This window comes from Schistocerca americana, chromosome 1 (genome assembly GCF_021461395.2).
Source record: "Schistocerca americana isolate TAMUIC-IGC-003095 chromosome 1, iqSchAmer2.1, whole genome shotgun sequence".
NCBI lineage: Eukaryota > Metazoa > Arthropoda > Insecta > Orthoptera > Acrididae > Schistocerca > Schistocerca americana.
This window is the reverse complement of record NC_060119.1, coordinates 475,782,106-475,806,890: the sequence shown is the minus strand read 5'-3', so window position 1 is coordinate 475,806,890 and position 24,785 is coordinate 475,782,106. Positions and strand designations below refer to the sequence as shown.

Here is a 24,785-nt window from a genome sequence, read left to right as displayed (position 1 = left end):
CCTCAGAAGTTAAGTCCCACAGTGCTCAGATCCATTTGAACAATTTTTTTAATAACTCGTTTAGCTGCTGCCAAATTACACCAGAATATGACCCCATATTCAAGGTGGGGAAGGAAGGAGGCATAGTAGGTACTCTTAATTGTTGTTTTCGCATGACATCCGTATTTTAAATGACATTAAATTTTAAGCTATTTACATTTTCCATCACCAACTCAGTGACAGAGTGATTAAGTACCCTCTGTCAGACGGCTAGTCATGCACTTCTATCTGAAACAAATGTTACGCACACCCTCAGCAGGTATATAGGAAGCTATTAAAAGTGGTTTCATCCTTCACAAATGGAAACCACTGTAGGTGGAAACAGTTACTTTCTTCTGTTAAAATTTTCTTCCTTGTATTAGTGTCTGTGGAACGTATGCTGTACACTAACAGTATTCTCGTGGGAAAAGAAAACACCCAGAGCTACCAACGGAATACTGAATATGTAACGGAATCATATAGGCCACCCTTCGCAGTCATTTACAACGTAAATTGCACTGCCATTGTACGCTAAGAAAAATGCATTATTCGAAAAGCAAAAAAGATTGGGTTAGTCATTATCACAAAGACGTGTTGTACACAGAATGATCCTACATATGGTAGTAGTCTTGACTTCGCTTTTAGAATGAATAAATCTTAACGTTTTTAACGGCGCTGGTTTGGAGATATCAACGAACTACCTTTCCCGTGATACAGACGCCTAGAAAAATATGACAGTTTCGTGTCACACACCAAACGTTAACAGAAAAATGTTTAAGAAATTTGAAGGTATTTTTATTTGGTTTAAACAAATAACTGTACAGCGGTAAGGTAATTTATGACACAGAGTAATAATTATATTTAAAATGTATGTATAAATTTATTTGGTTCAAATGGCTCTGAGCTCTATGGGACTTAACATCAGTCCCCTAGAACTTAGAACTACTTAAACCTAACCAACCTAAGGACATCACACACATCCATGCCCGAGGCAGGATTCGAACCTGCGACCGTAGCGGTCACGCGGTTCCAGACTGAAGCGCCTAGAACCGCTCGGCCACACCGGCCGGCATAAATTTATTTAAAGTTATCCCTAATGTGCCAGTAGCGCATGGTATAGTCTTGTATTAATTTTGCGAGAAACTCTTCAACCCCGTAACTTCACGTTTTACGTTACAACAAATGTTGCCTAGTGTTTAATCTTGAGCCTACTTCTACAACGGGGTCCCACACATGTGTTACAAGAACAGCAGTCATACACCTTCTTCCTGTCAGGCGAAAGTTCTTCAGCACAACTGAAACGTAATTAGCACCGTATTTTCCCGTTAATAGCAGTCAGTCGTTTTAGTATACTCGCTAATTTGTTTAGTGCGTACAGATAACGGAGGGATCAAAATGCCGAAAAGTACACACATTTTATAGCTGCGAATGTACAATCAAACTCTAGTCGATCGTAGGATTCCGCTTCAGCTGTTGATCTATTGTTGCAGCCAGGCGTGTACTGCAGCTACTCATGCGATGCCACCTTTCCGGATTGAAACGTTGACGCAGCCAGGTGTTTCACTTGCGTGAGACACTCCCGAACCTAAATGGTTCAAATGGCTCTGAGCACTATGGGACTCAACTGCTGAGGTCATTAGTCCCCTAGAACTTAGAACTAGTTAAACCTAACTAACCTAAGGACATCACAAACATCCATGCCCGAGGCAGGATTCGAACCTGCGACCGTAGCGGTCTTGCGGTTCCAGACTGCAGCGCCTTTAACCGCACGGCCACTTCGGCCGGCTCCCGAACCTACACCAGCACTTTGTGTACGTCCTCTACACAACCTCGAAGAGAGCTGTCCGAGCTGTCGCGTCGCGTCGTAATCGGTTTCCTGCCCCTTTCTGTTCAGCGTTAAGTCGCGCCGCGTCAGAGTTCTCTGTAATGATGGGAAATCTCACGCCCACAGTTCGGCAATTATTTTATTTTAATTCTGACGCCGGATGCAGTTACTTTCGTCACATTCGTCAGTAGCGTCAAGGAAGGAAAACTGCGCATACCTCCAGTCAGTAAACAGTGTGTATCTGGTTCTGCCTGTATTCTTATTTTAACTGTATCGTCTTTTTGTGGGCGGAAAATAGGGAACTAGCCAAGCACGTGCCTACACGAGAGTGCAACACCGCCTAGAAACTGCACTCAGACTGCACAGTTCAGAGCAAAGGTCTCTTGTCTGTAGAGGAAACACAGATGAGATATTAGTAAGAAGACAGCTATTGAACCAGTGATGATCATTTTTCCTTAAACACTGAATTCACACGGCCATCTATTGAAAAACGTGTCACAATGCCGACGTATCCTCTCCTGTGGCAAACTGGCCCACAACTGTTGCAACTAGTCCTCGATATTGTCACTAGGACAGAGTCGACTTCCGAGCAGCTCCGGCCACGTTCTATCGGTGACAGATCCCTGAATCTTGCTGGCCACACGAGAATCTCGACATCAGGCGGACAGTTCATAGAGGCACGTTCCAGTGGGGGGGGGGGGGGGGGGGGGGACGAGCGTTGTCCTGTTCAAAAAAGGCACCACGACTATGTAGCCTGAGAGGTAACACATGAGGCTGTTCGGGACGTACCGTGTTGCCATCTGAGTTCTCTCAGTCAGTACCAGGCGCGACCTGAAGTCATATCCGAGATCTCTCCACCGTGGCCCACGAGAAATACGGGCTCCACAACGAACTTGTGACGTCACTCTAGTCACCTTTTCCGCCATACTTCGCGAACGCTAGGCAGTACCCGCTGCGACCTCCTCTGGGTCTCGCTCTACACACCATGACGCCAGGAGTAACCGTTACGCCTCTCAAAGACATTGGAAGGACGGGACCTCTCCCCATGCCGCCGCCACACTCTGCGACGATGGTCACCCGAGGTAGTGCAGGAACGCGAGGCATCGCTGAACGTAATAGGCCGTTCGTCAACATTCCACGTTCCTGGTCATTGCAACGCTCCAAACGCAGCCACTTGTGTTATGGTGTTTACGGCAGCCTACGCTTGGGACGGTAATTCCCACGTCCGGCTGCTGCTAGTATCCGACCAATGGTGCGGAATGGCACAGGATGTTGCAGCAAGTCCATTACTTGTCCTGGGATGGCAGATGTGAAGCGGTTACAAGGTGCTTGGTGCACAATACGGCTGGCCTCCCTTGTGACAGCTGACGGGGTGGGAAAGTTGACGACGAATATGCCTACTTCTCGTTCCCACGCAGTTCAACATCGGGCTGCCGTCACATCTGAATGCCGCACGACGCTTAACTTGCCGCTCTGTAGATCTATGTCAGCTGAGATCTGCTGCCGGCCGGTGTGGCCGTGCGCTTCTAGGCGCTTCAGTCTGGAACCGCGTGGCCGCTACGGTCGCAGGTTCGAATCCTGCCTCGGGCATGGATGTGTGTGATGTCCTTAGGTTAGTTAGGTTTACTTAGTTCTAAGTTCTAGGGGACTGATGACCTCAGATGTAAAGTCCCGTAGTGCTCAGAGCCATTTGAACCATTTTTTTTTTTAGATCTGCTGGCTGACTAACTTACTAAACGAATGGACGTTTCTCTTCAAAACAAAATAATTGAGGAATTACTGCGCTACAGACTCAAGGATTTTACACTTACAAAAACGTGAGATTAACCCTCTTAAACAAAAAACACACATGAAATTTAATACTATACTTCACGAAAACATTTAAAAAGATAAACATTTGCAGCTCTGTAGGTATACACTGAAGCGCAAAAGAAACTGGTTTAAGCATGCGTATTCAAATACATAGATATGTAAACAGGCAGAATACGGCGCTGCGGTCGACAACGCATATATGACAACAAGTGTCTGGCGCAGTTGTTAGATCGGTTACTGCTGCTACAATGGCATGTTATAAAGACAAGCGAGTTCGAGCATTTGCTAATAGTCGGCGCACGAGCGATGGGACACAGCATTTCCGAGGCAGCAGTGAAGTGGGGATTTTCCCGTACGAACATTTCACGAGTGGAACGTGAATATGAGGAATCCGATAAAACATCAAATTTCCGAAATCGCTGCGGCAAGATCCTGCAAGAACGGGACCAACAACGACTGAAGAGAATCGTTCAACGTGACAGAAGTGCAACGATTCCGCCAGTTGCTGCAGATTTCAGTGCTGGACCATCAACAAGTGTCAGCGTGCGAATCATTCAACGAAACGTTATCGATATGGGCATTCGGAGCCGAAGGTCCACTCGTATATCCTTGATGACTGCACGACACAAAGCTTTACGCCTCGCCTGGGCCCGTCAACACCGGCATTGGACTGTTGATGACTGGAAACATGTTGCCTGATCTCGTTTCGAATTGAATCTAGCGGATGGACCTGTACGGGTATGGTTGGTTGGTTGGTTGGTTGGTTTGGGGAAGGAGACCAGACAGCGTGGTCATCGGTCTCATCGGATTAGGGAAGGATTGGGAAGGAAGTCGGCCGTGCCCTTTCAGAGGAACCATCCCGGCATTTGCCTGGAGTGATTTAGGGAAATCACGGAAAACCTAAATCAGGATGGCCGGACGCGGGATTGAACCGTCGTCCTCCCGAATGCGAGTCCAGTGTCTAACCACTGCGCCACCCCGCTCGGTGTACGGGTATGGAGACAACCTCTTGAGTCCATGAATCCTATTCAAGCTGGCGGAGGCTCTGTAATGGTGTGGGGCATGTGCAGCTGGAGTCATATGGGACCCCTGATACGTCTAGATACAACTCTGACACGTGTCACGTACGTATGCATCCTGCCTGATCACCTGCATCCATGCATGTCCATTACGCATTCCGATGGACTTGAGCAATTCCAGCAGGACAATGCGGCTCCCCACACGTCAAGAATTGCTACAGTGTGGTTCCAGGAACACTCTTCTGAGTTTAAACACTCCAGCTGGCCACCAGACTCCCCAGGCATGAACATTATTGAGCATGTTCGGGATGCCTTGCTACGTGCTGTTCAGAAGAGATCTCATCCCCTCGGACTCTTACGGATTTATGACAGCCCTGCAGGATTCATGGTGCCAGTTCTCTCCAGTACTACTTGAGACATTAGTCGAGTCCATACCATGTCGTGTTTCGGCACCCCAGCGTGCTCGCGGAGGCCCTCCACGATATTATGCAGGTGTACCAGTTTCTTTGGCTCTTCAGTGCATGCCAGCTGAGATCTGCTGCCTGACAGGCTTACTAAACGAACGGACGGTTCTCTTCAAAACAAAATAAATGAGGAATTACTGCGCTACAGACTGAATGAATTTATACTTACAAAATGTGAGATTAAACCTCTTAAACAGATAAAAACCGCAAGAAATTTAATAAATATACTTCGTGAAAACACAGAAAAAGATAAACACTTAACTTGTCGCTCTTTAGATATGCGTCAGTTGGACATTGTGCGATCCGACCAGCCGGCCAAATGAGCCTCTTTCAAACATCTGTGAGGTGCTGATAACGCTGTTTTGCAGGAGTACGTGGCATCTCAGTGGCGTTCAAAATGATGACTCGACATCTGACACTGTTCACGTTCCTTATGTACTCTACTAGGCCTGCAAACAGTACTAAACACGATCCACACTGGTGGGAGTCCTATCTGTCACAGAGAAATGCAACTGAAATCATTTACATATCCACCAGTGGTGTCTGCGTGTACGAAGTTAGACTGACATCCGACCATGTCTGCTAGGTGCTACACTTGTTCTGTCAGACAGTGTGGTTAACTGTACGGTCGCGAATATTGTCCAGGAAGATCGATTGTTGGTAGGTCTCTCTGATATTACCTTCAAGGTCTTCTCGTGAGATGGTATGTAGGAGGAAGCAATATATTGGTTGACTCTTCTGCGTAGGTGCATTCGGAATCTCAACAGTAAACTACAGCCTCATGAAGAACGCCTCTCCTGCTGAGTCTGCCGCTGGAGTTGAGTGAGCATCTCCAAGACACTTTCGTGCTTACCAAATGAACCTGTAACGAAATGTGCTGCTCTTCTTTAGATATTTTCTATTTCTACTGCCAATCCTACCTGGTATCGATCCCCGACTGACGAACAATATTCAAGTATTGGCCGATCGAGGGTTTTGTGAGCTACTTTTCTTTGTTGGTAGGCTACACTCACCAAGGATTCTCCAATGAATCTCAGGTTGGCATCTGCCTTTCCTGCGATTACGTTTATGTTGTTGTACTATTTTAAGTCGCTCCGTACCCGTACTGCCGTATATTTAATGGATGAGACTACCTCCTGTGAGTGTTCGGCAATTGTGTACACGTAGAATAGGCCAGTTGGAGAGCTGCAGCAAATCAGTGACCGGATTGATGGCTGGAGCGGTTGAAGATGATTTGTCTCGAAAGGAGCGACTCCCCAAGAAGAGACACCTTGTTGGGGTCGGGCGGATCCAGACTCCGGAGCTGTATCTGTAGCAGAACATTGTTAGAGAGCGCAGCGACAGGTGGTACGGTAACGATCCCCAGAGTGCTCAGTTCGCCCTGCTTAACCACGCCCTCGGCGACCTCATTCAGCGCTAATGTAATAAGCGGCTTGGCCGCCCACGCGCGCCTCATCTCCTGGGACTGCCCACCTTGCCTAATTGGTCGCGGCATCGCCTCCACCATTAAGTCACGGCAGCAAATCGTTAAAGCCTCTAATATCTTCCTGTCTCGGCATTCGCTGACCATTTGTGAATGCTTTTAAACTGAGTACGCAGTTTTGCGACTGAGCGACCAGCCTGTCTGACAAGGAAACCCAATGATGTTTATGACATTCGACACCCCACATATTGTCTGCCATGCAAAGACAATATTGGCTGCTAATAGCAACAGGGGGTAGGACAGGAGGTATCCAATGGTGATCATAGCATGAGGCTACGGAACGTAACTGAACTGCTTAGCCGACAAGTAACTCATAAGAGTACTACAGTGCTAGTGGTGTTGACACAAATCAGAGTAATAGCAACGATAAACGAAGTAAATACGGAGGGGTCCAAAAAAATGTATCCACTGTTTAAAAGTCCATAACTGGCAAACTAATTGACGGAGTTGTCTCATATTTGATAGTATAATAGTTTGTAGTTCCGGCAATCGCTACACAAGCGTTGTATTGCGTTGTTTTGTTTTGTCAGATGACAGTCGCCAGATAGTCAGTGTTTTGTTTTTAGTTGCACCTAGTTACTCGAGTAAACATGGCTGGCGCAAGGCTTACATTCGATGAAAGGAAGTCAGTTTTGAAGTGGTATTTTAAATACGAAAACATTAATGAGGTTCAACGGCAATGGCGAAATGAGTATCAAACAGAGTCACCGACACGTTTAACGATTCGCATTCGAGACAAATTTGAAGCCGAAGGCTGTGTTAAAGATGTACACAAACAACGAACTGGACGACCTGTAACAGTAACAAGTCCAGCTAACTCCCGTCGTGTGTTACAACAATTCACTCGCTCACCACAGAAGTCTGTGAGACAGTGTGCCCGTGAAACTGGAATGAGTCGCTCAATTGTTCGGCGAATTTTGAAGACAGCAAAGTGGAAGTGCTACATCCCACGATTGCTACACGCAGTGAACGTGACGACCCAGATTGTAGAATGGAGTACTGCGAGTGGTTTACTAACATGGTGCGCAACGATGAAGAGTTTGCAGAGATGATTGTGTGGTCTGATGAAGCACAGTTCAAACTCAACGGTACAGTAAATCGCCACAATTGCATCTACTGGGCCACCGAAAATCCGAACGTCCATGTAGACAAAGCCGTGAATTTGCCAGGAGTAAATGTGTGGTGTGGGTTGTCTTACCGGGGCTTGCTTGGGCCATTTTTCTTTGACGGCACAGTTACCGGTGAGGTGTACTTCCAGAAGCTTCAGACATCCATTTTACCGGCCATCCGAGAATTGTATGGAGACGGAAGAGTTTACTTTCAACAATATGGTGCCCAGCCCACTACCAAAATCGTGTTAGGTCGTATCTCGACGAAAATCTACCAGGAAGATGGATAGGCCATAGAGGTGCTGTGGAGTATCCACCAGGTTCCCCAGACCTAACTCCTCTGGACTTTTACCTGTGGGGAACACTAAAGGACGTCGTTTATCAACAAAAGCCACGCAAATTGGATGAACTTCGAGAATCCATCGTACATTCATGTGCAAATATCCAACTGAACACGTTGCAATCAGTAGTTCGTGCTGCAGTTCGGCGGCATCGTTTGTGTGTGGATGTTAATAGTGACCATTTCGAACACCTACAGTGATATCTTTAAGTTGGACTTTAAGCTACACTTTCACCAAAAATGAGACAACACCGTCAATTAGTTTGCAAGTTATGGGCTTTAAAACAGTGGATACATTTTTTTGGACCTCTCTGTATTGCATTATATCTACAGCACCAGCTGCCGAAGTTGACATTTCGTCAGAAAACAACTCAAAGAATTTTTCGAAGTGAGAAAGAAGTGGCAGATTAAATATAAGCGTTTCTGCAAGGTGAGTCTGTGGAATGTGTTGTATTATATATGCTCGACTGTCCGGACAATGTACACGAGAAATACAATGATGACGATACGTGCTTAAGAAGTGAAAGTGATACTCAAACAGGTGTCGAGGCATGCAGTTTATCATCCTTGTCTGACAGGTAGCCCCAAATCCCGCCTCCAGTGAAACGTAGTAAAGGACAATCGTTAGCCAACGAGCCGGTACTAAACATAATTACGTTCGTTGAAGATGATCAGCAGCATAATAAAAAAACCATTATGAGCAGATTTCGAATAAGTCCGTGGCAATATACCATGCAGTGCATAAGGAAAACTACGGATATTCAGGGGTGGACTAGGCACAGTTGTTGCAAAAAGTGGTGTTTGCGCGATACAATTTACAGGATGTGCATGATAGCGACCTACTACGTTATGGGCATCGAACTGCGCGCGACATAGATTACAGTGATTTCAACGGAAGCAGTGGATGGCTGCATAATTTCAAACAACGCTACAGAATTCGAAAAGGTAAGATAACGGATGTCAAACAGCGTTGCCAACCATGCGATAAATTATCGCGATATACGATAATTACAACGTGAACACGATATACAATAGTACATTGCTGATAATTGCGGAATCTACAATAATTTTTGTGAAGATTTAAAATGAAAATAAATTGATACTTGTAGTAGTTTCATACGTTAATAATCTGTTTTCATATACTGAAGTCCATACTCCATTCAATATAAGCAATTTCCTCTTTTTCTCTCGTCCACTCCCCGCAACAGTCCAACGACTCTTAACACTGTATATTCGCTTCCAGGGAATACCATTACCGCCTAACAAATATTGTTTCACAACAATATGGGCTATTGGGGCTAGGCCATCATCAGTTGCTGGTGAAATTGGGTCTTGAATGCACGGTTAGTTGTCTTTGTGCTCTTAAAAGAATATTACTTTTTTGTTCTTAAGGGAAATTAAAGTGTGGTGTTCTTTAAATAAATACTGTAGTAGTGTATTCAGATATGAATAATGGGAAGTGACAACAGTGATGTAGCTTCTCCGAGGACCCCACAGGAGAAATTGAGGCTGCGTGGTGAGTTGAAACTAAAACGTTTGAAACAAAAGTTCAGAAAGGAATGTTTGACTGATTTATCTTTCAAGGATTGGCTACAACATGTTAGTGGTGATGCATATAAATCTCGGTGTAAAGTTTGTAGATGTGAATTCAGTGCTGAGTTGACTGTAGTGAAAAATCACGCTAAAGGGAAAAAACACTTAAGTGGCGTAAAATGTGTCGGGCCTCTACAAAAGAAACTTGACTTTTCATCACAATCAAAATCGTCTGATACATTTGATAAGCAGGGCAAGAGGGCTGAAATATTGCTATGTGGATTTTTGGCAGAACATAACATCTCTATTAATACAGCCAATCACTTAACAGATGTAATTAAAAGTGCCTTTCCCGATTCCAATATAGTTGAGAACTTGCAGTTGGGTAGAACAAAAGCCACTGGGGTGATAAAGAATGCCATAGGTAAATGTCATTTGGATGAACTGAATGAAGTTTTACGAAGACAAAAGTTCAGTTTCATAATTGATGAATCTACCGACATTTCCGCTACAAAAAAGATTTGTGTATTTGTGTGCGGTATTTTGATGAAGATAGCTCCAAAATACATACCAAATTTTGGCAGTTGTTAGAGCTGTTTGACGAGAAAAATGCAGAGGCCGCTCATGAAGGTACCACTGCTAATCGTTTGTACGATCTCGTACGTAAAGCCTTGTCAGTTCATAATATTCCTCCTGAAAATTCAGTAGGATTTGCTTCGGATGGGTTCAACACAATGATGGGGGAAGATAATTCTGTTGCTAGTCGAATAATTAGAGATTTTCTGGTATTTTTATACAGAAATGTATACGTCATTCATTGCACCTATGTGCAAGTGAGGCTTGCAAACAATTACCAAGATTATGTGAAGACACAGCAAGGGATACATATTCATTCTTTAAGCATAGTTCAAAAAGAATAGCCCAGTTTGTGGAATCCCAACAGTTTTGTAATGTCGAACCTCACAAGATACTGCATCCGTCTCAAACAAGATGGTTATCTTTGTTAACTGTTGTTTCAGGTATTCTAGAACAATGGAATGCATTGCAATTATTTTTCACTTGCAAGTGGGAAGTAGAAAGACTGTATGCAGCTGAACAATTAGCAAAGGCGTTCAGGGACAACTTTGTACGTGTATTTTTTGTTTTTCTCGAGTGGATTCTAGCGATATTTGAGTCTCTGAATCAATATTTTCAAAGCCAGAAATTAGTAATTTGCTCTTTGCATGATAGAATGTGCAAAACGTACAAAGAAATCCTTCTCTGCTATATGTCTCCTGATTATATCAATAAAACTGATTTGACAGACATAGATCTAGAAAACCCAGCCCAACTTGTGCCTTATACGCAAATGTATTTAGGTGTAGGTGTGATGGATTTCATGAGCCAATCTGAAAACATCTCACAAAATCTAAAGTGACTGATTTCTACTACAGAGTGCAACAGTTTCTTATAGTATCTTGTTGTGAGATAAAAAAGCGGTATGATTTCAACAATTCTGTTCTAAAAATGTTGAGTTGGTTAACACCAGAAATAGCATTGCCAAAAAGTGCTGCAAGGTCGTCAACGCTTGTTCCACTTATAAAGTCGGTTCAGAGGATTTCTCCAAAAGACAAAAGGCTTATGCAAATGATTGATGATCAGTGGAGAGCATTGCCACGTGCAGAATTTCTCGAAAATCTACGGTCTAAAGAGGTGGACGAATTTTGGGTGTTCATAAAGAACGCTAGGGACCTTCATGGAAACCAAGAGTTCCTCCAAATAGGAATCTTTGTGCTAGATATATTAGTTTTACCACATTCTAGTGCTGATTGTGAGCGGGTCTTCTCAAAAACGAATCTAGTGAAGACACCATTGAGAAATAATTTACATTCTGGTACAGTCAGCGCAGTAATGCTCACTTCCCAGTGTGTGAAGAATTGTGTACAGTTCGAACCAACCAGTGCAATGATTGCATCTTTGAACACGTCGAACATTTATGCTAAGAAGAAGGAATCTCATCGGGATAGTGACGCTGATTTCGCCGATGTGGAGTTCGACAACGATGCTTATTAGGGTGAGTTTAATTATATTATTATTTTTAATTATATTACGTACACAGTGCTACTTTTCGATCGGGGTTAGCGAATTTTCCTTGCATAAAATCTGTGATGCTTTGGACACTTCCTAGTTTATCTGGTTCTGAACGTATTTTTAGCACTTAGCATCGCGATTAGAGACGTTTTGGTTCGTAATTAGGAGGTTTTATGGATAAAAATTTTAAAAGATGAGAAGTCTTTGCCATTCGCTATTGAAAACAAATATTGTGTACGTCATATTATCAGAATTATTGTTTTTGTTTTTTTAAGATTATCAATATACGATAATTTTAGGTAAAAAACGATAATTTTAAATACAAAATGCCATGATTTTATCTTCTGGGGTTGGCAACGCTGATTTCAAACAAAACGTCACCTTGACGATGCACGGCAAACTGCGGAATCGGTCCGAAAATTTGTGGATGGGATAAACAAACGTATCCCGTCGTTCAGTAAGAAATTAGTTTTCAACACCGACCACTCGGGACTCGAAGAAAGGAACCCTGGAATTCATACGTTTCAAGAGAGTTGTATCAAGATCAACTAACAACAATGCCTTAACGCATTCGTATACAATTATGCGGACTTGTGGATGGTAAATTGGCTGGAAAGTTATTTATTGTGCTGTGAGAAGTTGGAGGTGTTCTGCCCCCTACGATTCTTTCTCGTGCGCGTGATACTGCAAGGGCAGTTGGGAGTATTTACGTCACAGCAAGCAACAGTGGGAAAACAAGCACAAATGAACTAGAACAATGGTATGAGCAACAGCTGGTCAAAATAACTTGCCTTTGCTTGATTCCTGATCTGTGTATAAAAATCATACTGCCTTAGAGGAAACTATCCTCCTGAAAAGTGTGTGGCATTATAATTCACACCACCTGGAACCACTGGACAATTCAGCCTCAGGGACGTTTGTTTTTTCCATGCCTGTAATACATATTGTCGGACTATCTGCAATTACACCTTAAAGAATAGCCGGTTTCACGATAATCTGTTTCACATTCGGTTGCATGCCATCACATTCCATCACTTGTCATCACCCCGTTACACCGATATGATTCCACATGCATTCTTTAAGAGTAGATATCTAGGTGAATATCCTGCACGGTTTGAAATTCACAGAGCGTCCGCCTTCGATCTTGCTAGTGCGAATCTTTGTGATCACTGTGGGGCGCCGTTTTTCATTCGATGTTCATGGTGCCGGTTAGTGGTTTATTTTGAACATTTCTTGAACTCCGATGATGTCCCGGACACTAATTTTCTGTCGCCCTGCTGATGCACATGGTGAGTCATTACCAGCTAATATTTTTCCTGTCATAATTGTGAACACAACACTTTCAAATGAGTCTTACAAAAGATTGAAGTTGCGACTTCGCGCTCAAGGTCTTCCTTGTTAGATGTGTGGTATAAAGCATGTGTATAGTGGGTAGACTATTCGAGGAAGATGACATTCATACATTCGTTTCACATGCTGTAACCTCCACCACACTGTCACGCGTTAATGATAGTATCTGAAATAGAAAGATAATATAATTGTTGGTAACGTACGTAATGAGAATCACGTCTTACGAAATAGTGGTAATAGTTATTTTCTTTTAACAGTAATTTATTTTTGACATTGAAACACAGTTGAACGAACCCTTTGTTTTTACTTCTCAGAAATTTGTATGTTACACCTCATGGGGTAATTATCTCCTCGCTGAGAGCCTCTGACGTAAGGGGATAATGTGGCCAGTGCCATCGCAGCAGTGTCCCATGTTTGTTATCCAGATTTCAGGACACATTTTCTGGGCATCTCGATGCCCAGGCTCGCTGGCTCACCAGTCTTCGCCGTTTAATTCGCCAGTCGGATTCGATCCCGGGTTGGCTCGCCTCCCAGAATCCCGGAGCGGCGCATTCACTTGCTCGGCTGTCGGGGCGGGTCCACTTCATGTAAGTCAGAGGAAAAAAAAATACGTATTGATACTCATCCGACCTTCTGAAGAGGGTAATACTTCGAAGTAGACACGAATCAAACATTTGTAAATTGAATAATAATCATGTCGAAACGTTCAGTGAGCTCAAAAAATTGTAGTTTTAGGTTGTCTTAAATGAATTTATTTCATGCAACTGGTTTGCTCGCGAGAAATTACAGACAACTCGCTAAAATTCTGTATAGCTTGCTGTTAAATGTTATCATTATTGCGTGCTCTAGTGAATCCCGCCGGCTGTTGTGGCCGAGCGGTTCTAGGCGCTTCAGTCCGGAAACGCGCGACTGCTTCGGTCGCAGGTTCGAATCCTGCCTCGGGCATGGAAGTATGTGATGTCCTTCGGTTAGTTAGGTTTAAGTAGTACTAAGTTCTAGGGGACTGATGACCTCAGATGTTAAGAGCCTATTGTCTTGCGACATTCTCGAAGATTAATGTCATGTCCAGTTCATCAGGCTAACGTCGCTATCTTAAAAGATGAGGAGGAATAACATGCGTTCTATGTACCAGTGCACCAATTCGACATCTCTTCGTTGTGTTTTGTACAGTTGGCACGTCTGTGGTAGGCAAATTTCTATGGTAGGCGCATTCAAATGAGCGTATGGATGTGTCACACACACACACACACACACACACACACACACACAGAAAACAAAACTGTGATGTTTCAAGCAGCTCACAGGGCTTGAAATTTGATCTTCGTGTACGTCTCGAGTCGAAAGTCAAGGGAAAATTTTAAAGTCGTATTTGTTGTGTTGACTGCGGCCTCATTTACAGTTTCAATGATAAAGCCAGCACAAGCTGATCGAAAAAAGTTGCTGCTCCTCATGACAGAAGGCGTGATACAAATGCTGATAGCCGCACATGATACTGATCCGAGTCTTACGTAAGATTGATTATTTTCTCCTTTCCCAGCTTTATATTTCGCTTCCGATTTTATTTAATTCAGTTTAAAAATAAGGACCGGGAAATTTTAATTTATGCACTATCAAAAATTTATTGTGTGTTGCCTAAATAATTCTTATTTTATTTGCTTTGTAACACATGAGGTGACTAACTTAGAACTAAATTAATTGGTCGTCATAATCGATGATTCATTCTAGTGGAGGTATGGCTTTTTACACAGTCAGTGCTGCAACGATTCCGTTAAACACACTTCAAGGATGAAACAAACGATATATCTAAAACCGAAACAGACAGATATTGTGCTTGTAGCTAACATCAAACGGAAATAGTTATGTAATGGTGGTACCAGGCTGTTGCTTACATTTTGCCCTAAAACCGCAACTTTTAATATTTTAATATTTTCACAGATTTATTTATTGATAACAGGAATGGAGCTGAATTGTTGCTGCTATGGGTGCGATTCGAAGTTCATCAAAGGAGGAAAAATTACCTTAGTAGAAAAGGTCAGTACCACAAAGGTCTAATTATAGTTAACATACTAATAAGAGATGTTTCCTTATTGACTAATGTCGAAACACAGTGTAATGTACGCATAGAATTTTATGACTAATGTATGTAACTGTAGGCCATATATTTACGAGACAAGTGCTAGATAAATTCGCTATTGTATGAGTTCATAAATATTTCAAGCAATTTTCACCTGCATGTAACATTTATAAATGACAGTCTCAGTTTTTACCTTCGGATTACACAGATCTCGAAACCATTGCTTATTAAAAAGAAATCATTACATGAAAAATGGTGCTAATACCTATGACGTGGAGAATGAGTATGTGTGATTAATATTTTAGTTTCCCTAACGATGAACAAAAATGAAACATACAGTAACAGAAAGAAAAAAGGTAGAATTTCTACTCCAAAACCATTTCATAGCGTGACAAATCACTAATTTCCTGCATATATCAGGTTATTTCCGCTTTAGCCAACTAGAAAGCCATTTCGAAATACCACTGTAGTATAATTTATTAAAACAAAACTCGGCAATATGATTAAGTACAGTACAAAACCGAAAAAATAGCTTTGTTTATACCTTCCTTTTCTATATTTTAATGACATACGGGCTGCGATCCCTATCGCAAACAACCGAAATGCTCTTATATCTTGAAAGCCTTAAGCCAAATTCATTCTAGATATCGAATGCAAATTATGAATATGCTTATATAAAGGCACAAGTCACGATATTTTTGACGGGAACTCTGTGCAAATGATGTAATGACATTCAAAACACGCAGATGGCTTACGGACAACTTATTAAGTTCTAATTTTAATTTCCTACCTTGCGTTATATCAAATCTGAATGAAGTAGATATTAATCATAGATTTCATTCCAGATGCGGAACAATTAGGAGAACACTGAAAAATTAGGGCAAAGTTTTAATAAGATGTGGCTGTACTACCGGGCCTCAAAGATACGAAATATGGACCACGGTTCCTAAAGATACAACCAGGGCTCAAACAACATAAATGCGGCCTCTTAGAGGCGTGGAAAGAGACTCACTGCTAGATCACAAAAGGAAAGGAACTCAGACACAATCTCAAAGTGCATAGAACTCTGCAATCAGCAGACAGGTACCGAAATCGTTAAAGCACGAAAGCACGGTGCTGGAAACGCCTGGCGCAGAATCGCGTTTTGAGCGTGGCTTGGTGCTCGGTTCCTATTTGAGCTAGAAACAAGGAGTAGTATGTTTCTGATTTAGCCCAGACCAGCGGCCATTTGTATAGCTATTCGAACACCTGTCTTATTGTAGCTATGTTACAGTATATTAAACAAGATTTGAACAACGAACCGCAGATGGTGTCCAGGAAAATTGTGCGAATCGATTAATTACTTTGCAATATATTTTAATTGGGCTGAAATTAATGCTCAGGTAATGGCATCATTTGTATGTGCATCGTTCGGATCTTATTGTGCAAAAACAGTCGCCCATGCATGGATTTTACGTGAAAAAACAGTCACCTTTAAATAATTCCGGCTGATGATTCAGATTTGGTCCACCGGTTTGTCGGAACTTGGTCTAACATAGGTTTTAATCCTTTGAAAGAAATTTGCTTCGTTTGGATTTTACGTGCAAAAAACACATCTTTAATGAGTTTTTTACGCATACCACTTCTATATTTCAGACTTGTGTGAATCACTCCAGATTTTGTAACACGGTAGACAAATATATGTAATTAATGGTCGTCTTGTTTTTCGTGTATGTTTTATCTGTTGCCACGATATAATAATAAAAAAAAAACTCTACCAGATCAGTCGTCGCCCGAGCCAACAAAAATCTTCATCAATTACCAAGCTGTAGCAATCTAATGTGAAAATTAGAGTAAAAGTTGGGAACCAGAATGAAAAATACTCTTACCGAAACACATAAAAAGTGGAATATATCCCGGGCAGAGCTAGGGATGTAAAAGAAGGGGACTAGGTTTTTGTCTTATCTGGCAGCTTCAAAGACATTTGAATCAAAACATGTTGGCGTGTTTACGTTTTTTCACGAGTTAAGCCCTATTTCCCCAGGACAGTGAGCTCTCTTAGACACACCCGTTGCATGTATGGTGAGGGGTGTAAGAACAAACAGACACACATTTATGTGCTTCTAGAGAGTGGGATGCGTCTACAATAGCAAGTTTCCGAGAGTGGAGGAGCATCTATAATAAGAAGTATTCCAGAGTGGAGATGCATACATCCTAAACGTTAATGACATGTTGTGCCATATTGCACGACATGACAAATGCCACGTTGGATATGACATGTGTCATCTTACACGACATGACATCATGTATCGTGTTAACTTACTTCACACGATGCTGTATATTACATGACACGGGTACTATAAAATAACACCAACAAGTAAAAAGGCGTGAACATGTCAAGATGATTCGATTTAAATGTCTTTGAAGCTGCCGGGTAAGTCGAAAAGCGACCTTCCTTCACATCCCCTAACTCTGCCTGTGGAGAGCGGGTAAAATAATAAATAATCTTCACCGATTACAAAAGGCTGAAAATTATTTTTGCTGTCACCCAAAAAGCGATGAAGAACTTACTGACCATAATTTCCAGTCTGTAAGTCCATATTACACACAGTATTCGCTGAAAGAAAATGTTCCTATTTGCTATTTACTTAGTGGGTTCAGGAACTACGACTATAAATAAAAGCTTCTAGTATTAAGTAATTGAGATATTTAGTACAAGTTCACACGCACAAAACATAATAATATGCCTGATAATAATAATAATAAAATTTAATTGCTTGTCTTAAAAGTGGAAAATAATCTCGTCACATGCCACGCGGTTTTGTCAACATTACGAGCGGTGCGCAAAACAGTCACTTTCGTGAAATCTAAGCGATCCAGGACAGTGCACATTCCTCGCGAGTCCGCTTCCTACTTTTTCTGAAAACGCGTTTGGTAGCTGCGTGGCTGTGACGTCATCTGAGGTACAGCGTACGCAGTCGTTTGACTGACGCGGACAGAGTAATGTATCGGTGCGAAGTCTCTCTTCTCACTGTCTCTTACCGTATTTATATATACGGGTGCAGCGGAACCCCGAATTGAACATTGCTGTGAACCGCTCTAGACACAGGTAGCAGCATGTAAACGGCCCCATTCTCAGACACATATTAATTAATATCTCTGTCGTTTAATAATTTACGATATCCTAATTTTTTTATGAATGGAGTTAAGTTTGCTTTAGTTACTGAAAAAGTTTAAGCTCGACTGCATTTAAACTTCGCCAGCTATAATTTTTAGAAGGGACCAAGGGTAGAACATGACATTTGATCTGCCTCCTTAATATTCCTTGTGGTGATTATTATTTAGAATAAAGTCTCGAAACTTGGCACAGATGTGTGACTTCCTGAATGTAACTGAGTGCTGAAATTAGAACTTTCTATAATAATTACAAATGACACTTAACCAATTATGAATAGGAACGTTTTCGTTCCAAATTTAGTTTATAGTAAATAAACTAAAAACTAATAGAGGTAGCTTAACAGAGTCACTTAATTAACGTTTTTATATCAAACTGAGGCTATATACGAATTTTCATCTTCCTGGTGTTCAGCGCCTTCAAATTTTCACAAAGAAGCCGATGTTGACCAAATTATTTCCCCAATTACGTTGAGACTTGTAACTTTTGATTGTGACTTACGTTTGCACATTCTGAACAATTGTTAGCTTTCTACCTTCATTATTTAGCGCCACTTCTTTTTCTTAAAATAACGTATTTAGTGAAACACATTCATTAGATCTACTGAGACTTCGGAATGCTAACATTAATATACTGAATCATATACTAATAAAGTTTGGAAAAGTTATTTTAATTTTAATTTCACTCTTAGGCTATGGTGCAGTGCTAAGGATAAGCGCTTTATGACGACATGGCAGTGATAGTAATGAACTGGGTTAAGTCCCGGAATACTCGCTACATACCCAGAACAAAATCGCCTTTTTTGGGCTAGGATAGCAGCGTTTTTCATTCTGGTAAATGATAAGCCACATACAACATGTTCCCCACAGTAGTTTCAACCATCAGCCTGCAGAGGAAATAAGCGTCCTACGTCCAAATAAGAGATTTCAGCAGTAGTAGCCGTAACAGGTCTGAATCCTAAGTACTGTGAGGAGAAAGAGAAAAGAATGTTTTCCTTTGTTTCTTTTATCTTATTTTTCTCTATTTCCTTCATTTTAGCTAACCTTTTCCACTCTATTTTTTCTCTCATTTCCCCTCTTGTAGTTGTGCTTCTACTGTTCATTAATTTAATAATAACGTCTTTTGTCACATCTTTTAGTGGGTTGTTAGTTTCATTATTTTGTCCCGTCTCTTAACGTACAGTTGCTGACAACATCATAACACTGTTTGTTCTTTCTGTTTCAGTTAGTATGCTACTTTAACCATAGGAATAATACTAATAGCAATAAAACAAACGACATACACGGTGAAATTGCGAAGAGGGTCTGGTTAGGTGTTTAGGTGTCAGACGTGACTGAAATTCTTGTATATTAGCATGAATGCATAGAGTCAGCAACTATCTGCTGTCTGAAATGTTCATGTACATAGAATAACATGTATATGTTCTTTTGGGTCGATGCAGACTCGGCTTGAATCCGCCTGCAAGATCAGTAGCCTTGGGTGTAGATTTTAGGCAGGTTTAGGTCCTCGCTCATGCAAATTTGCAAAGCTGGTCACTCTTGTCCTGAGGGCTTCTTGAAGAGGGACGCGAGAACTCTCTTAGTTAGCAGCATGGGTAAAGGCATCAAGTTCAGAGCTGTGCTCTGTTAAGAAAACTAAAATCTCGGAGCTGGTTGATGGTACAAAATAATCTATAGAAGAATGACTCAATGTCACATTAATGGGATGGATGAACTGTTGTGATCAATAAAATAGTTCTGTTTAATCCGGTCATTACTCTGGGTTTCGCGACCCAGAGGAAATGGTGAGGTGTGATATTGGAGTTTGACTGCTGTTGCGTTATAGGGAATAGAAGTGAAAATTGTACACATATTGTGTGTACGCGATCTTCCTGCACCCTCTGTAGTCAGCAATAAAATTCATGCTAACTTTACTCACTGACTTCTAGCTTGATTCCGCAAGCCACCCGTAACGCAATTCCTACATAACGGTAGAGGACGTTTCGCATTATTTCTTCTGTCTCGGATCCGTATGACGTCGTACGGACTATTAGGGCATTAGACACAAAGTTTATGTGTAAACCTGTCTTCTGTTTTTAATTACGACACGAAGAATGTAAAGAGCCTCCCACGTGAACTCAAAACACATCGAAGGAAGGAAGGAAGAAAGAAAGACTGGGTTTAACGCCCCATAGAGACCGAGGTCCTTAGAGACAGAGCACACGCCCGAATTGTGTCATGGGTGGGGAAGTAAATCGGCCGTGCCATTTCGAAGGAACCACCACGGCGCGATTTAGGGAAATCACGGGAAAGCTAAATCTGGACGGCCGGACGAGGGTTTGTGCCGTCTCGATAAAACACATCGACCCTGTTACGCCATAACATTTAGATTGTTGAGACAACCATCTAAAATAAAGTACTTATCGTTTGAATTTCTTATGTGTACTGCAATCATTGTCTTACGCATCCTTAAATTTTGGAATTTTGAGTTACTTTTTATGATTACACTTCTGTTGTACTAATTTTTTGTTACTGTATTCTAGCCAACAATTTCTGCTACAGAATAAAAGCGTTCCATAGACTCTCTGAAGTTTCAAAAACACTTCCTAGTATCGGAAAAGGTTTCCGACAAGAGACAATACGTAACAGGACTAGTACTTGCTGTTTAGCCAAGACTAAAACTTATTTCATCTATGGAAGTATTCGAACTATTACATATACTTTCCTCAGTGTCATTCAATAGCATTTGTATAGAGAAATGTTACGACAAAGGCTTGTTTGTATCTCTATGGAAACGGTTCGCGAAAAATAGGAAGGAAATGTGCACAAAGTGAACCCGAAAATAGCATGAATTTTCGAACGAAGCGGCGGCGGATTTGGAAAATTAATAACTGTCAAAAATTTCAGTTTCAAAACGTACCATTACAAAATCCGTTCTAATCCTTAAGAAACGTGTTGAAGAGAGGGAGAACTGATACCCTCTTCTAATATTCTGCATCCCCTGGTAACTCCATATTGGAAGAGAAAAAGAGGAATTAATCTTAGTATTATGTTTTCAGATGTACTATAGGAATATTCAGGATCTCGGTCCTTTATACAAAGAAGAAGACTGTAGAGGTTGATAATTAATGTGCAAATTGCATATACACGAGATGTGTGGGAGGAAACAGTAAAATTCTTGCTTTGTCCGGAATGCCCGCCATTGAAACTTAAAAAGAGTGGGTCTATGATTAACAAATCAAATTTTTATTATTTTGGTTAAAGCAATTTTGTAAGGACCCCGGAATGAGGAATAGGGCGGAGGAGGATTTTGTTACCTTACATATCGCTAGGTTCTTCCAATGAAGTTTTGTTGGTAAGTTCTGGTGATTGCACATTACAGACCTTTTCAGCAATGCGAAGGCGTTCTCAGAGCAAAAAATAGGCTAAAAGAACCGAATAAATGATAATTATGTTATTATTCCGTAAAGAGTCACCAGAGACCATGAGTCCCTTGTGCCAAACTACTCGTAAAATATCACTGAACAACGTCCGAAATTTCATTCACCCTGTACATGAAAACGGCTATTATCATCCAGATGACGCTTGTGTGCACTGTGCCCGCAACTACTTTAAATTTTTTGTTTAGTTTAAGATACTGTACACGATTGAATTTTCACGAAGGCAACAGCGGCAGTATCCAACAGAAAACCAACTACAAGTCCAAGTTTTGGTCGACACTGCCATATTTGAGTATGCCAATGGAAGCACTGCGTCTTAGTCCACATCAGTCACACTGTCCAGATAAATTGCAACGAAATCGACACCCATACTTTACGTAACTCGCGCTTAATGAACGTAACGATTTATCGTGTAACTCGGTGACGAGGTTTGCTTATACGAGCTCCGTCCAGTAAGTAAGTATATTTGGTAACGAAAACTAAACGAGTAAATCGACATCTACGTAGAGACGCCGAAAGCCACCGCATGGCACATGGAGAAGTGTACCCCGTACCGCTACTAGTCGTTTCCTTTCCTGTATCACTAGCAAACAGAGCGAGGGAAAGACAACTGTCTATATGCTTCCGTATGAGCCCTAATTTCTCGTATCTTATCTTCGCGGTCCTTACGTGCACTGTATGTTGGCGGCAGTAGAATTTTTCTGCAGCAGCTTCAAATGCCGGTTCTCTAAATATTCTCAATAGTGTTCCTCGAAAACTACGTCGCCTTTCCTCCAGGAATTCCTATTTAAGTTCCCGAAGCATCTCTGTAAGTGATTGCTGCAATGTCTTCCTTTAATCCGACCTTGTACGGATCCCAAACTCTCGAACAGTACTCAAGAATAGGTCAAACCAGCGTCCTATATGCGGTCTCCTTTACAGATGAAGTATACTTTTGTAAAATTCTCTCAATAAATCGAAGTCGACGATTCGCCTTCCCTACGAGAATTGTTATGTGCACGTTCCATAGATATTTAATCGAATATCTATATACACTCCTGGAAATTGAAATAAGAACACCGCGAATTCATTGTCCCAGGAAGGGGAAACTTTATTGACACATTCCTGGGGTCAGATACATCACATGATCACACTGACAGAACCACAGGCACATAGACACAGGCAACAGAGCATGCACAATGTCGGCACTAGTACAGTGTATATCCACCTTTCGCAGCAATGCAGGCTGCTATTCTCCCGTGGAGACGATCGTAGAGATGCTGGATGTAGTCCTGTGGAACGGCTTGCCGTGCCATTTCCACCTGGCGCCTCAGTTGGACCAGCGTTCGTGCTGGACGTGCAGACCGCGTGAGACGACGCTTCATCCAGTCCCAAACATGCTCAATGGGGGACAGATCCGGAGATCTTGCTGGCCAGGGTAGTTGACTTACACCTTCTAGAGCACGTTGGGTGGCACGGGATACATGCGGACGTGCATTGTCCTGTTGGAACAGCAAGTTCCCTTGCCGGTCTAGGAATGGTAGAACGATGGGTTCGATGACGGTTTGGATGTACCGTGCACTATTCAGTGTCCCCTCGACGATCACCAGTGGTGTACGGCCAGTGTAGGAGATCGCTCCCCACACCATGATGCCGGGTGTTGCCCCTGTGTGCCTCGGTCGTATGCAGTCCTGATTGTGGCGCTCACCTGCACGGCGCCAAACACGCATACGACCATCATTGGCACCAAGGCAGAAGCGACTCTCATCGCTGAAGACGACACGTCTCCATTCGTCCCTCCATTCACGCCTGTCGCGACACCACTGGAGGCGGGCTGCACGATGTTGGGGCGTGAGCGGAAGACGGCCTAACGGTGTGCGGGACCGTAGCCCAGCTTCATGGAGACGGTTGCGAATGGTCCTCGCCGATACCCCAGGAGCAACAGTGTCCCTAATTTGCTGGGAAGTGGCGGTGCGGTCCCCTACGACACTGCGTAGGATCCTACGGTCCTGGCGTGCATCCGTGCGTCGCTGCGGTCCGGTCCCAGGTCGACGGGCACGTGCACCTTCCGCCGACCACTGGTGACAACATCGATGTACTGTGGAGACCTCACGCCCCACGTGTTGAGCAATTCGGCGGTACGTCCACCCGGCCTCCCGCATGCCCACTATACGCCCTCGCTCAAAGTCCGTCAACTGCACATACGGTTCACGTCCACGCTGTCGCGGCATGCTACCAGTGTTAAAGACTGCGATGGAGCTCCGTATGCCACGGCAAACTGGCTGACACTGACGGCGGCGGTGCACAAATGCTGCGCAGCTAGCGCCATTCGACGGCCAACACCGCGGTTCCTGGTGTGTCCGCTGTGCCGTGCGTGTGATCATTGCTTGTACAGCCCTCTCGCAGTGTCCGGAGCAAGTATGGTGGGTCCGACACATCGGTGTCAGTGTGTTCTTTTTTCCATTTCCAGGAGTGTATTAGTAGTGTCAAGCAGGACACTACTAATTCTCTATCCAAACGTTACGAGTTTGTTTTTCTTACTCATCCGCATTAGATTACAAAAAAAAAAAAAAAAAAAAAAATTGTTCAAATGGCTCTGAGCACTACGGGACTTAACATCTGAGGTCATCAGTCCCCTAGAACTTAGAACTACTTAAACCTAACTAACCTAACGACATCACACACATCCATGCCCGAGGCAGGATTCGAACCTGCGACCTTAGCAGTCGCGCGGTTCCGGACTGAAGGGCCTAGAACAGCTCGGCCACCGCGGCCGGCATTAGATTACATTTTTCTACACTCCTGGAAATGGAAAAAAGAACACATTGACACCGGTGTGTCAGACCCACCATACTTGCTCCGGACACTGCGAGAGGGCTGTACAAGCAATGATCACACGCACGGCACGGCGGACACACCAGGAACCGCGGTGTTGGCCGTCGAATGGCGCTAGCTGCGCAGCATTTGTGCACCGCCGCCGTCAGTGTCAGCCAGTTTGCCGTGGCATACGGAGCTCCATCGCAGTCTTTAACACTGGTAGCATGCCGCGACAGCGTGGACGTGAACCGTATGTGCAGTTGACGGACTTTGAGCGAGGGCGTATAGTGGGCATGCGGGAGGCCGGGTGGACGTACCGC

The 24,785-nt window shown here is 42.9% G+C and overlaps 1 protein-coding gene across 5 annotated transcripts in view; it reads right to left on the bottom strand.

Annotated features, from left to right (window-relative positions):
- The window catches only part of LOC124603882 (G-protein coupled receptor Mth2-like), a 643,834-nt gene that overhangs the window by 46,268 nt on the left and 572,781 nt on the right, over positions 1 to 24,785 (bottom strand). The window lies entirely within an intron of this gene.